The sequence below is a fragment of the Cotesia glomerata genome, linkage group LG7 (genome assembly GCF_020080835.1).
Source record: "Cotesia glomerata isolate CgM1 linkage group LG7, MPM_Cglom_v2.3, whole genome shotgun sequence".
Lineage (NCBI taxonomy): Eukaryota > Metazoa > Arthropoda > Insecta > Hymenoptera > Braconidae > Cotesia > Cotesia glomerata.
Genome location: NC_058164.1, coordinates 3,154,420 through 3,169,674, shown reverse-complemented (window position 1 = coordinate 3,169,674; position 15,255 = coordinate 3,154,420). Strand labels below are relative to the sequence as shown.

The window sequence follows — 15,255 nt, the reverse complement described above, 5'->3', positions numbered from 1 at the left end:
TACTAAAGTGATTTAGTACGGAGTACTAAACTGATTTAGTACGGAGTACTAAACTGATTTAGTAACAAAATTTTTATTAATTTATTTGGAGAAACAAATATTTTGTACCCATCAATATTATTTGTTACAGTTTAATAAATGATTTCTTTATATGAACAAAGCCTTATTACATGGAAATAAATATTTAGTTCCACCAAATAATATTTAGTAACAGGTACTAAATATTTCTTTGGCAAGTATTGTCGGTAGATGGCTATGCTTTAATTCCAATGTTTATGTGATACATAACCTATTAACTAACTTAGATTATTTTATTCAGCTTGATTTTGGGAGATTTATTAAACCTTTACAAACACATATACTCCCAATAAATGTCTTCTATTTATGTCTTTTCTCAGTGGAGTTTAATTTACATTTTTCAATTAGTCTATTATTGATATGTTAAAAACTTGTTTAATTTAAAATTTTACAAAATTCTTAAACAAAAAAATATAATTTAATGAGATTCTTTTCTTTATAATACCTTATATTTTTACTCAAATTTATTTATTTTAATTATTTTGATTTATTTTAAGTTAAAAAGTTAGGTTACACGCTAAAATTAGTTAAAAAATTAATTTCTTTGATACCAATAAACGATTTATTGAGTAGCAATAAATCATTTGTTAAATACTACTAAATATTTATTTGGTGGAACTAAATGGGCTTTAATAAATGATTTAGAATCTATTATTAAATATTTGGTAATGAAAGGTTAAATAAATAGAACTAAATCCTTCTATCAGTGTAGCTATCTACCGATAATACTTACCAAATAAATATTTAGTACCTGTTACTAAATATTATTTGGTGGAACTAAATATTATTTGGTGGAACTAAATATTTATTTCCATGTAATAAGGCTTTGTTCATATAAAGAAATCATTTATTAAACTGTAACAAATAATATTGATGGGTACAAAATATTTGTTTCTCCCAAATAAATTAATAAAAATTTTGTTACTAAATCAGTTTAGTACTCCGTACTAAATCCTTCTATCAATGTAAAGACTAATGATTTAATTTTTATTTTATTTATTAAATAAAAATACAACTGAATGTCCAAGAAGTCCTATGTAGGTTTTTTCCAGCATTAAAAGTTTTAATTTCTGACCCAAGCTAAAAAAGTTTTTATATAAAAAAAAATAGTAATTCGGAAAGTAATTAGACGAAATAATTATTTCTGTGAAGCAAAAATGAGTTAGCAAAGTTAAATTGAAGATCAAAATTACTACTTTCACATAAAACATGCATTACAAAAGTCTTAAACAGTATTTAAAAGCAACTAAACTTGGAAATCTCTTCTAGGATTTCATGTATATATATATATATATATATATATATTGTAGGAACCACACACGTACAATGCTTAAAACATTGGTCATGAAACTGTTTTCACTCTACTTACTCTGGCATTCTATTCAGTATCCATTTAAGTTGAAGCCCTTCACACAAACTTCAAACTCTAAACTACTGTACTGAGCTACGACATAATAAATAACATAAACAATTCCACGCTCTTCAGTTTAAAATTCATTTAAAATTACTGTTCTCTAAAACTTTCATCGCAAACATTATCAACTAAATAATAAAATAATTTATCAACGGGTCGTAAAATATATGTGTGGTAAATTAAACTAACTTTTGATCTATAAATTATGCATGCACAAATATTTTATTCCGTATAGTATCACATGTTATATCATTCAATTCAGTAAAAATAATCTATATTATCAAGAGAATAAGAAAAATGTTTCCAGGATATTCATAAGATAAAATCGGTTTTTTAAGTGAAATTTTGTGTGATCGCAAAGGACGACTTGAATTCGTGCCTTTTCAAGGTTTCATTTCATTCTCACCGATAGTCAATTTATTATGATAAGTATTTAGGCTGCATTTAAAAATGCTCTATCTCTAGATACATAATTAAGAAAAGACCTCGTATTTTGTGAACTATTGACATTTTTAAAGATACAAGCTCATACTGATGTTACATTCATCAAGACCTTTCATTTGAGTACCCACATCAATTTTTCATATATTTATATATTTTATATATATGAATATATGAGAAATATATCAAAAATGCATGTGGGTACTCAAATGAAAGCTCTTGATGAGTGTAACATCGGGATGAGCTTATATCTTTAAAAATGTCAATAATTAAGAAATGACTTTGTATCTTGTGAACTATTGACATTTTGAAAAATATAAGCTCATCCCGACATTACACTCATCGAGACCTTTCATTTGAGTACCCACATCAATTTTTCATATATTTATATATTTTATATATATGAATATATGAGAAATATATTAAAAATGCATGTTGGTACTCAAATGAAAGCTCTTGATGAGTGTAACATCGGGATGAGCTTATATTTTTAAAAATGTCAGTAATCAAGAAATGAACTAGTATCTTGTGAAATATTGACATTTTGGATGATATAAGCTCATACTGATGTTACACTCATCGAGACCTTTCATTTGAGTACCCACATCAATTTTTCATATATTTATAAATTTTATATATATGAATATATGAAAAATATATTAAAAATGCATGTGGGTACTCAAATGAAAGCTCTTGATGAGTGTAACATCAGGATGAGCTTATATCGTTAAAAACATCATTAATTAACAAAATGCAATAGTCATTTCTTAATTATTAACATTTTCTCAAACATAACTCAATTCTTATGTTATACTAATCGAGACCTTTCATTTGAGTACCCACATCAATTTTTCATATATCTATATATATATATATATATATATATATATATGAAAAATATATCAAAATGCATGTGGGTACTCAAATGAAAGCTCTTGATGAGTGTAACATCGGGATGAGCTTATATCTTTAAAAACTTAAATATTTAAGAAAGTTCAGTGCAATTTAACAAAAGTCATTACTTAATAAAGCAAAACTCTAATTATTCATAGTTCAGAAGTAACGGCAGTTACATCGTAACTGCAAAGTTGCTAGATTTAATTAATTATTAAAATATCCAAAAAAATTTTTTAAATTAAATTCTCCAAGTACATAAAATTCCTCATATTAAAATTTACTTGAACATGCGCAGTTACAATAAATAAGATTAAATTCCTCGACAGTAATGCAAAAAAAAGAATTTTTAATATTTATAATAACATCATGAGTTTTATATTCCCAAATCTATTTAGCATGAATTGAATCCTATTGAAATTCAATCAATAACTTATCTTATACAATCACAATCCGTAACGATTTATCATTAATCTCATTTCTACCAAAAGTAAGAAGTTTAAGACGATATTAAAAGAGTTGATTTAATTTTTTCGAGGTAAATTGATACTCAAGAAGTCAATTAGAAACAGAAACAAGATTTATAAATGAGAAAACTTGAGACAATAACATCAAACGCACTTGATTAAATAACAAATAAAAGTATCCGAGAAAAGTCTTGGGTATTATCTTTAAGACCATCTTCTTATTGAATTCTAAATACAAAGAAAGTGAATGACTGGATGGGATGTTCTGTAGGAGGGTTGAAGGTAAGGCTGAGTATTGGATTTACTTCAAAGATATTTATCGCCACAGGATGAAGAAAATAAATAAGAAAAGAAGTAACTCAAAGTTGAAGTCTTTATCCAGAGCCTCTGATCTGTTTTATCTTCTTCTTATTATTTTCTGTCTCTTCTTCAATCAACCCCTGTCTGATGAGGATGAGAAAACTAAACATATATATGCTATGCCGACAATAAAGAAAACGTGAAGATGAGAAAGGTTAAAAATACTTGTAGTCGAAAACATGCACTGTATTTTTTCTTTTTTTTCAATTTACGAGCGTCTATCTCTTCTTATTCACGCTTTTGAATGCCCGAACTCGGTTTTTCTTCTTTTATCTGTCATCTATTTCTGAATAATTCTAGCTGAGAATTTACGAGACCTCACGGCGATGTAAGCTTCCGCATCATCCCAGATTGAACCTTTGAGCTTTTAAGCGACGGTTTTATCATTTTTATAAGATACAGATGATATTGCTCTGACTGGAGTTCAAATTTCTTCGATACAAAATTTTTTTAATTTAGTTCAGTCGGAGAATTCAGTCTTGAAAGAAAGTAAACTGTAAAATTCATTCGGATTCCGGTTAATTTTTATAGTTTCAAACAGTACAGCGGACATCGGGGTGGCACAAATGTAAATATTACAAAACTCAATGTAGAAAGTGTAAAAGCCACAATTTATAATTTAATATCAAAAATGCGATTAGTTGTCACTATTGTAAATAACGACTCTCGCATTTTAAAAAATTACAGTTTCAAACAGTAAAAATTGCCGTTTCAATATATAGTCTATACTATAAGGAGAAGGGGAAGGTCTCACACTCGGAGAATTTAACATTTGAAACAGTAAAAATTATACTCTTAAAATATATATTTTACCAGTCGAAACAAACCAATAATTATAGTTTGATTTTTAGTGTTGCGTTTAAAATTTAACATTTTACTTTGTAAATATTGACGTTGCTTATTTAGAAATTTTGTAACTGTAGTTTATATTTTTTACATATCATGAGATCATTTTTTAGGTACGAAATGATAAATATCAAAATCAAAATTATTAATTATTATACTTTAACATTTTGGACTTTCACATAGCGAATAATACTGTTTAAAATATTATTTTCTTCCATGTTAATAATAAATAATAGCATTTAAATGATAAATATTAAAAAGTGATTGTTAAAATCACGATTTTACTGTTTGAAATGGTAATTTTTTCCAGTTGATCATTACTATTATAAATCGACTGTTATTTATTACAGTTTACTTTTTTCCGTGTAGTTTCAAACAGTACAGTTAACATCGTGATGGCAAAAATGTTAATATTAGAAAAGTCAATGTAGAAAGTGTAAAAGCCACAATTTATAATTTAATATCAAAAATGCGATTAGTTGTCACTATTGTAAATAACGACTCTCGCATTTTAAGAAATTACAGTTTCAAACAGTAAAAATTGCCGTTTCAATATATAGTCTATACTATAAGGAGAAGGGGAAGGTCTCACACTCGGAGAATTTAACATTTGAAACAGTAAAAATTATACTCTTAAAATATATATTTTACCAGTCGAAACAAACCAATAATTATAGTTTGATTTTTAGTGTTGCGTTTAAAATTTAACATTTTACTTTGTAAATATTGACGTTGCTTGTTTAGAAATTTAGTAACTGTAGTTTATATTTTTATACGTATCATGAGATCATTTTTTAGGTACGAAATGATAAATATCAAAATCAAAATTCTTAATTATTATACTTTAACATTTTCGACTTTTACATAGCGAATATTACTGTTTAAAATAGTATTTTCTTCCATGTTAATAATAAATAATAGCATTTAAATGATAAATATTAAAAAGTGATTGTTAAAATCACGATTTTACTGTTTGAAATGGTAATTTTTTCCAGTTGATCATTACTATTATAAATCGACTGTTATTTATTACAGTTTACTTTTTTCCGTGTAGTTTCAAACAGTACAGTTAACATCGTGATGGCAAAAATGTGAATATTAGAAAATTCAATGTGGAAAGTGTAAAAGCCACAATTTATAATTTAATATCAAAAATGCGATTAGTTGTCACTATTGTAAATAACGACTCTCGCATTTTAAAAAATTACAGTTTCAAACAGTAAAAATTGCCGTTTCAATATATAGTCTATACTATAAGGAGAAGGGGAATATCTCACACTCGGAGAATTTAACATTTGAAACAGTAAAAATTCTACTCTTAAAATATATATTTTACCAGTCCAAACAAATCAATAATTATAGTTTGATTTTTAGCCTTGCGTTTAAAATTTACCATTTTACTTTGTAAATATTGACGTTGCTTGTTTAGAAATTTAGTAACTGTAGTTTATATTTTTATACGTATCATGAGATCATTTTTTAGGTACGAAATGATAAATATCAAAATCAAAATTCTTAATTATTATACTTTAACATTTTCGACTTTTACATAGCGAATATTACTGTTTAAAATAGTATTTTTTTTCCTGTAAATAATAAATTGTATCATTCAAATGATAAATATTATAAAATGATCGTTAAAATCACGATTTTTCTGTTTGAAATGGTAATTTTTTTCCAGTTGATCATTACATAATATAAATCGACTATTATTCATTACAGCTTACTTTTTTCCGTGTATGCTGACTTAACCAAACCTCAAGCAAGCAATTGACATGAAAAATTTATAATTTTTTAAATTTATTGTTTAATTAATTTTTCATAAAAACTTTGCAGTCAATTTACTCCAATAAAAATTTTTTCCATCAAATAAAATTCTAATTATATCGTTCATATTTACATAGTAAAATTTTAAATCCACCCCTTTCATTAATAAAATATATCTTTCAATAAAAAAGGAAAGAAAGATAGCGTAAAAATTATTTCCTCATCAAATAAAACTATTTACCAACTTCACTCTTGTGAATTTTAATTAAAAAATTAATAGCCTATTCAGAGCCATAAAAAAGTATTCAAAGCGTTGGGTACTAAATTTTTGATATCAATTTTCATTAGCTCTTTTATGTCGGTATCACTTAATAAAGCTACACTGGAATCAATCGGATGCACAGTTATGCTCCAGATGAAATTAAAAAAAAAAATAAACCCGCATATTCATTTTACGTTCCACACATATTTATTTATTTTTTATCGTTATTCAAAATACATTCTATTAAATGTCAATAGAACTTTAGCCCTTACATAAATTTAAAAAAATTTATCCCCGATTTACGTCACTTCAAATTCGAGCATTCATTTTATTCGTGAGTTACATTTTTCATAATCGGCTTTTCAACGTGAACTTCATTTATTCATCAACGTCTACTTCGAAAGTTGACGTTACATTGATCGACATTATTCTTTAAAAGTATAAAAGTATAAAAAGGAAAAAAAAAAAAAAAAGTAACTTTTCTGTCTTTTATCAACTTCGGCCTTTTTTATTATTTCTTACTTCCAGATTTACTCTCCGGCATTTTATCAGGCAATAAAAAAAATAAACTCTTATAATAACGGAATTATATATACAGTAGTCTTGATCCCTTTTATATTTCCTTACTCTGTCATTCAGCGATAAAAATTTATTGCTCTTATATTAAAACGGGATATTCAAACTTTAACTTTTTGTCAATACTTAAATATTCGGAATTGTTATTTTCCGTGTGATTAAACTGCTTTGAAGCGCGAAACTGTGGGTGACAAAGTGGATATTCGTAGTGAGCATCATAGTCATAAAAAAAAGAAAAAAGTGTGGATGTAAAGGTGAATTGAATAGTTGCAGATGGAATGGGTGGAAATTTTGAAATATAGAGGGTGAGAAAGTGAAGGGTTGGATGCCGTGTTGTATACACACAAAAGCTTAAGCATCAGTTGGTTGAGTGTAGGGCGGAGGATGATGTACGGAACAATTGGCCCTCGTAATATGCGTCAAACTAAAAGATCGACGATCCGTCGGGTTTAAATTGAATGCTCGTTAATCAACGTTGCTTCCAGTACAAACACGTAAATAAAATCCTGGTGTAAGTTTTGAATGAAGTGGGCGAGCGCGAATGTGGGGCATCGATTTTTAGTGTAGTATAAATTTTGTTTTTATCTGGGAATATCATATTTAATTACGACAAATGGTTATCGTTTATTTTAATTAATTGGACTGAATATTTATGGGTGCTTGGGAATACATTTTTTAACTGCGCTGCTGGCTATAATTGTTATTGATTATTTATTATTATTTTTTTCTTAATATAAAATCATTTATAATTTTTTAATTTGAGATTATTTTTATTGAAAATTTTGATCTCAATTTTTGCTACGGTGACAAAAGTTAACTGTAATAAATAATAGTATTTATAATAAGTAATGATCAACTGGAAAAAATTACCTTTTCAAAGAGTAAAATTGTGACTTTAACAATCACTTTATAATATTTATCATTTAAATGCTACAATTTAGTATTTACATGGAAGAAAATACTATTTAAAACAGTAATATTCGCTATGTGAAAGTCGAAAATTTTAAAGTATCATAATTAAGAATTTTGACTATGATATTTATCATTTCGTACCTAAAAAATGATCGCATGATATGTAAAAAATGTAAACTGTAGTTAGTAAATTTCGATACAAGCAACGACAATATTTACAAAATAAAATGGTAAATTTTGAACGCAACGCTAAAAATCAAATTATAATTATTGATTGGCTTGGACTGGTAAAATATGTATGTTAAGAGTAAGGTTTTACTGTTTCAAAAGTTACACGGAGAAAAGTTAAGGGTAATAAATGATAGTCGATTTATAATAAGTAATGATAAACTGGAAAAATTACCATTTCAAACAGTAAAATCGTGATTTTAACAATCACTTTATAATATTTATCATTTAAATGCTACAATTTAGTATTTACATGGAAGAACTTGGAAATACTATTTAGAACAGTAACATTCGCTATGTGAAAGTCGAAAATATTAAAGTATAATAATTAAGAATTTTGACTTTGATATTTATCATTTCGTACCTAAAAAATGATCGCATCATATGTCAAAAATATAAACTACAGTTACTAAATTTCTATACAAACAACGTCAATATTTACAAAGTAAAATGGTAAATTTTAAACGCAACGCTAAAAATCAAACTATAATTATTGATTTGCTTGGACTGGTAAAATATATATTTTAAGAGTAGAATTTTTACTGTTTCAAATGTTAAATTTTCCGAGTGTGAGACCTTTCCCTTCTCTTCATAGTATGGACTATATATTGAAACGGCAATTTTTACTGTTTGAAACTGTAATTTTTTAAGATGAGAGAGTCGTTATTTTCTATAGTGACAGCTACTAATCACATTTTCGATATTAAATTATAAATTGTTGCTTTTACACTTTCTACATTAAATTTTGTAAGATTTACATTTGTGCCACCCCGATGTCCACTGTACTATTTGAAACTATAAAAGATAACCGGAATCCGAGTGAATTTTACAGTTTACTTTTTTCCGTGCAGTCGATCATTTTTTTTTTTTAATTAACAATGAAAATAATGACTTAAATTTTTGTTTGTTAAATAATGGAAATAAATTTTATTGTTAATTTAACAAAAATCACAAAAATTGTTGCTAAAATTTGTGATTTAAATTTCCAATAAAGATAATGTGAAATTAAAAAAATGGGAAGCCTATAAAATTAATATTACAAAATATCATCATTACTTATTATTTAATTTTTAATTTCAACGAATATTAAAATCCTGATGATGTTATAATAATATATTCAACGACAAAAATTCCAATATACATCAACCTTTTAGTTAACAACAGCGTAAAATCCCGTATAATATGTAAATTCATTCAACTACAAGCTAAATTTAGAATTTTATTTAACATGGTCCTAAAAGTATCAGATTAACATATTAAGCATTATTAAAAATAAAACTAATTCACAATATAATCATTGAAAAAATTTTTTTTTCTATTTTTTCAATACTAAATTTATTCTCCAGACCGAAATTTTTTTATTATGATTAGGATTAACTGTCGAGCGCGGTACAAAAACATTTTTGTAAATATAGGGGAAGGAAATTTTACGGCACTTGAACTTTTGGCACCGACTCCCGGTTCTTTGGCATCAGTTAGCCGTGGGTTGGGAATCAAGAATCGAAGTTGGCTCAGTTCATGACCAAGCGCTATCAATTTTACCAGTGGGCGTTCCCAATTGTCGATTTGAGGTTTCACCAATTTTCGCGGATACTTATCTTACTAATAAAAATACGTATCTCTTCTTTTGTTTTCCCAGATAAATTGTTGATCAATACTTTCTAGAGCTTTTGATAGAAGAGATAACTCCTGCTTAACCTCTTTTTGGGTATCGAAAACTTTTTCCGTAAAAAGTTTCTTCCATAAACTTCTTAAATCTCTACTAATTTCTGTGTCACTTAATGAAAACTAGCAACCTTGCAGTCATTAGTCGACTGCCGCGAATTGTGAATTATAAATTAACATAATTTTGCTTTATTAAATAATGACTTTTGCTAAATTACACTGTACTTTCTTAAATATTGACGTTTTTAAATATATAAGCTCATCCCGATGTTACACTCATCAAGAGCTTTCATTTGAGTACCCACATGTATTTTGATATATTTTTCATATGTACATATATATAATAAATATAAATATATGAAAAATTAATGTGGGTACTCAAATGAAAGGTCTTGATGAGTGTAACATCAGAATGAGCTTATATCTTTGAAAATATCATTGGTTGACAAAATAGCAATGTCAGTTCTTAATTATTGACATTTTTAAAGATATAAGCTCATCTCAATGTTACACTCATCAAGAGCTTTCATTTAAGTACCCACATGTATTTTGACATATTTTATATATATATATATATATATATATATATATATATATATATATATATATATATATATATATATATATGAAAAATTGATGTGGGTACTTAAATGAAAGGTCTCGATGAGTGTAATATTATGATGAGCTTATATCTTTAAAAATATCACAAGTTGACAAAATACAGTAGGGTAAAAGACCCCATTAGTGGCGGGGACCCCATTACTGACACTTTCTTTGATTTTGGTACTTATTCAATTAATTAAATCATTAATTTCAATAATAAATATATTATTTATAATTTTTAAGACCTTTTGATCAAAAAAAATTTTTAATTTTTATTCCAAGTAGAACATTTTTCCATTGAAAGAAAAAGTGCCACTAATGGGGGTTAAAGGTGCCACTAATGGGGTCTTTTACCTTATAATTCCTTAATTATTGACATATTTAAAGATATAAGCTCATCCCGATGTTACACTCATCAAGAGCTTTCATTTGAGTACCCACATGTATTTTGATATATTTTTCATATATACATATATATAATATATATAAATATATGAAAAATTGATGTGGGTACTTAAATGAAAGGTCTTGGTGAGTGTAATGTCGGGGTGAGTTTATATCTTTAAAAATGTCAATAGTTCACAAGTTACAAGGTCATTTCTTAATTAACTATCTAAAGATGAAACATTTTTTAATACAGCCAAAATACTTATCATAATAAATTGACTATCGGTGAGAATGATATGAAACCTTGAAAAATAACAAATTCAAGTCAAGATCTTTACAATGACACTAAATTTTACTAAAAAAAATATGACTATCCGGGAGATAAAATTTTCCTTATTCTCTTAATAAGATTAATAATATAGATGAATGAATAAAATCATATGCCTCCTGAATACGCAAACATCCAAATCTTCTCTTTCGAGTGTTTGAATACATTGTGATTGTGATTGTACGCATAAATTATCATTTTAAAGTTGTTTATTAATGTAACTAACGTACATCAAAATGCATCAATTAACAGCTATATACACAAGTTAACATCTAACTTTATGTTCTGGCAACTACATGCTATGCTAAGTAACATCTACATCATTCTATTTATACGTTCACTCCTACCCTATAAATACACATATATTTATGTTTCCCGGCAAAGATATGTATATCTGGAACAGATAGGACTTTCCATTGATGAGGTAGTCAAACTAAATTCACGACTAACTATCGTCACCTATATATATGCATCATCTCTTGAATTTATGGAACAGAACTTTGGGAAAACTTCCGATCTTGGAGTTGATATAGTGGCATACTTGATCACCGTCCCGCATCCCAAGTCTCACGTTCCACTCTCTCCGCTCTAACCGAAAAGCTAAGTGATTTATAATGAAAATATAATTAAATCTAAAGTTTTATCAAATTAACTCTATCCGATTCAATTCAATTGATAATTAATGTTATAATTATCTACAACACTTCAATTTCATTTCATTCGTTTGATTCAAGATTACTGACAATTACTCTTCAGTGATTTCATCAAACGTTATTTAATTTTGGATTCACAACCAATTAACGAGGTAATTGTATTCTCTTTCATGATATCGATACCTTGCAAATTTGTAATTATGACAAAAATCAATTAACCATCTAGTTAGTTAGTATATGTATATTTATGTACTTGAGTTTAGATGCTTTTGGGGGAGTATTGAGTCTCTTTTCTCGGTCCTGGTTGCGCATAAAGGGAGATTAATTCTCGCTTTTTTTCGGAAATTACACTCACTCAGTAAAAGAGCGACGATTGCATTTTTCTTATTGAAAATTTCAAGCTGTGGTAATTATTTGTGTTTGTAACTTCTGATAGAATTCTTTTACTGATGGTTAATTTATTTTATAATTTACTAGCCGATCTGTGCGAATATTTTTACGGTTTTGTGATAAAATAATAAATTTATTTTCTATAAAGTTTAAATAAGACTGATGAATTTATTTTCAATTTTACCATTCAGATCTTATGTATATATTAATAATTGCTAGTTATCTATATTATTAAGAGAATAAGCAAAATTTTGTGGCCAGTGTATTTATATGATAAAATGGGTTTTTATGGTTAAATTTGGTATCGTTGGAAAAATCTTGACCTCTAGTTGTGCCTTTTCATAGTTTCATGTCATTCTCATCAAGACCTTTCATTTGAGTACCCACATCAATTTTTCATAGATTTATATATATTATATATATGTATATATGAAAATTATATCAAAATACATGTGGGTACTCAAATGAAAGCTCTTGATGAGTGTAACATCGGGATGAGCTTCTTTCTTTAAAAATGTCAATAATTAAGAAATTACCTTGTATCTTGTGAACTATTGACATTTTTAAAGATATAAGCTCGCTTCGACATTACACTCATCAAGACCTTTTATTTGAGTACCCACATCAATTTTTCATTTATATATATATATATATATATATGAAAAATATATCAAAATGCATGTGGGTACTCAAATGAAAGCTCTTGATGAGTGAAACATCGGGATGAGCTTATATCTTTAAAAACGTCAATATTTAAGAAAGTACAGTGCAATTTAACAATATTTATTATTTCATAAAGCAAAATTTTATTCATTTATAGTTCATAAGTAACGGCAGTCACATAGTGACTGCAAAGTCACTAGTAATATATTATACTACAACTCTTCGATACAAAGATGTATTTTTATTTTTCTAAAAAAATTTTTACTCATTAACCCTTTAGAGTCTGACCTTGAAACCCCACTCTTTGGTCTGGCGGAGCCCAATAGAATTAGAAAAAGCGCGAAACAAATGTGACAGGGCCGTATTATAAGAGAAAAAATTTCACCTGGGTGGGAAGTAAAAAATAATTTTTTTTTCAATTTTTAATTTATTAAATAATAAATATCAAAGGACTCAAATTCAAATTAAGAACAACATTTTGTCTCATTATAAATATAGTTAAGTATTTTAATTATCAGCATAATTATTAGAAAAAATATATACTAAGAAAAGTTCAAATTTCAATATCAATTCTTATAATGTGAATAATGGCCATATTTTAATAATATTTTTAATTATATTTTTATGTTTTTTATTTTTCTTTTTGGCATACTAGCGACTAATTATGAGCAATCAAATTATTTTTCAATTACATAGCAATGTATGAAATTTAAAAAATTTTTCTAACCTTACTTTCGAAGAGACTATTTCTTTACGTCAACAATACTAACTACGGCACTGTCAATGAACGCAGCGCGAGATTCAAATGAGTGGAAGGGTACTCACAGGCACACTACTACTCTCACATGTCACTCATACATACTCACGGGACTCTACGATTCGCGCTCTCCCCACCAGTCTCACACGTAGACGTTTCAAGATCCTCTGACTCTAAAGGGTTAAACGAAAACTCTAAATTATTGTATGCCTAAAGAAAAAAAATTATACTTTATATTTAAATTAATGACATATAATATTTAATATTATATATTTAATGTTAAATATTTGATATCTGATGTTTGATGTCGGATGTATAATATTTTTTTTAACGCTTGATATTTGATGTCTAATATTTGATGTTCGATATTTAAAATTCACCTTGATGGAAAATTTAATATTAAAATCGGAAATTAAATTTTTTAATATTCAATATGTTATGGGTCTACTAAAAATATATCAGAGTAATCATTTGAATGAAGACTTAATAGCCAAATATAAAAAAAATTCATCATAGTTAATTTTTTTTTTTAACTAATATTGTTGAATATTTTATCAATTTTTTTAATGAAAAATATTTTTTATTTTTCAACATATTTTTCTTTTAAAATATTTTTTTTATTAAATTTCAATGAAGTAATGTAAAAAATCATAAATATTTTTTAAAACATTATTTATTATTATTAATTTTCATTATTACGGCAGTAGCCAGCTGTATAAAAAATATTTTTCACTCCAAAAAAATTGCGTTAATTAATTAACTAATTAATTAATTAGTGAAATCTTTCGCGCATAAATTCTCTCAATAACTTAAAAAAAATACTGTTTTATTGTAAAAAATATCAAATAACATTTCATACGTTAAAAAAATCGTACGTGATGGTCAAAAGCGCAAAAAATAAAAGTAAAATTGCCCCTATCCTCTACGCGTCAATTATATTATCATGAATAAATAAAATAAAGACAAACATGAAAGATGAAGAGCACAAAGGCCGTATAAATAATGCCGGAGAAAAGCAAGTATATAAAGTACGAGTATAATTATATTTTTCCCTATATGTAGGCAGCATTGTTGTGTACTTGCTTTTAAAAACTTATTTGTAAGGGATATCATCTACACCGGGGTTGTTATTTTATAAAAAAATTTTATATATCTACTTAGCGATGATTCAAATAAAATGTGGGCTATAGACCGTAGCGTTATCTCTTTGTTTGATACTCGAAACAAAACCCAAGTACATTTGTGTATTTTGAATAAATATAAATTTGAATACGTGTATGATATGTTGCATTATGCGGCTTTGTGAAGTTGAGCAAAGCATATTTACCCAGTATTCAAGCAAGTATGTGTTTGTGTGTATATACACTATACAACCACATATTATGTATATTGAAAAATAAAACACAAGTGCAGAAGTGCATTGCAAGGAACAAAAAGAATATTGAGAACAAAACGGACTCGAGAGAAGTTAAACTAAAAATGTTAAAGTAACTAAAATTGCGTCGCGAGTCGTGAACTCAAGTTTCAACTCAAGTTGGGTCAAAAGAATTTTTATATAAAAAAA

At 26.8% G+C, this 15,255-nt stretch overlaps 1 protein-coding gene across 3 annotated transcripts in view; it reads left to right on the top strand.

The window, feature by feature from the left end:
- LOC123269526 (kin of IRRE-like protein 2) overlaps positions 1 to 15,255 on the top strand; it is a 187,727-nt gene that overhangs the window by 130,208 nt on the left and 42,264 nt on the right. Inside the window, exon 1 of one of the 3 annotated variants that reach the window (XM_044735281.1) lies at positions 12,013 to 12,033. The exons of the other annotated variants lie outside the window; for them this stretch is intronic. The gene's annotated coding sequence lies outside the window, so the exon portion shown is untranslated. Of the gene's footprint in view, positions 1 to 12,012; positions 12,034 to 15,255 lie in introns of those variants that run through there. 3 annotated transcript variants of the gene reach the window in all.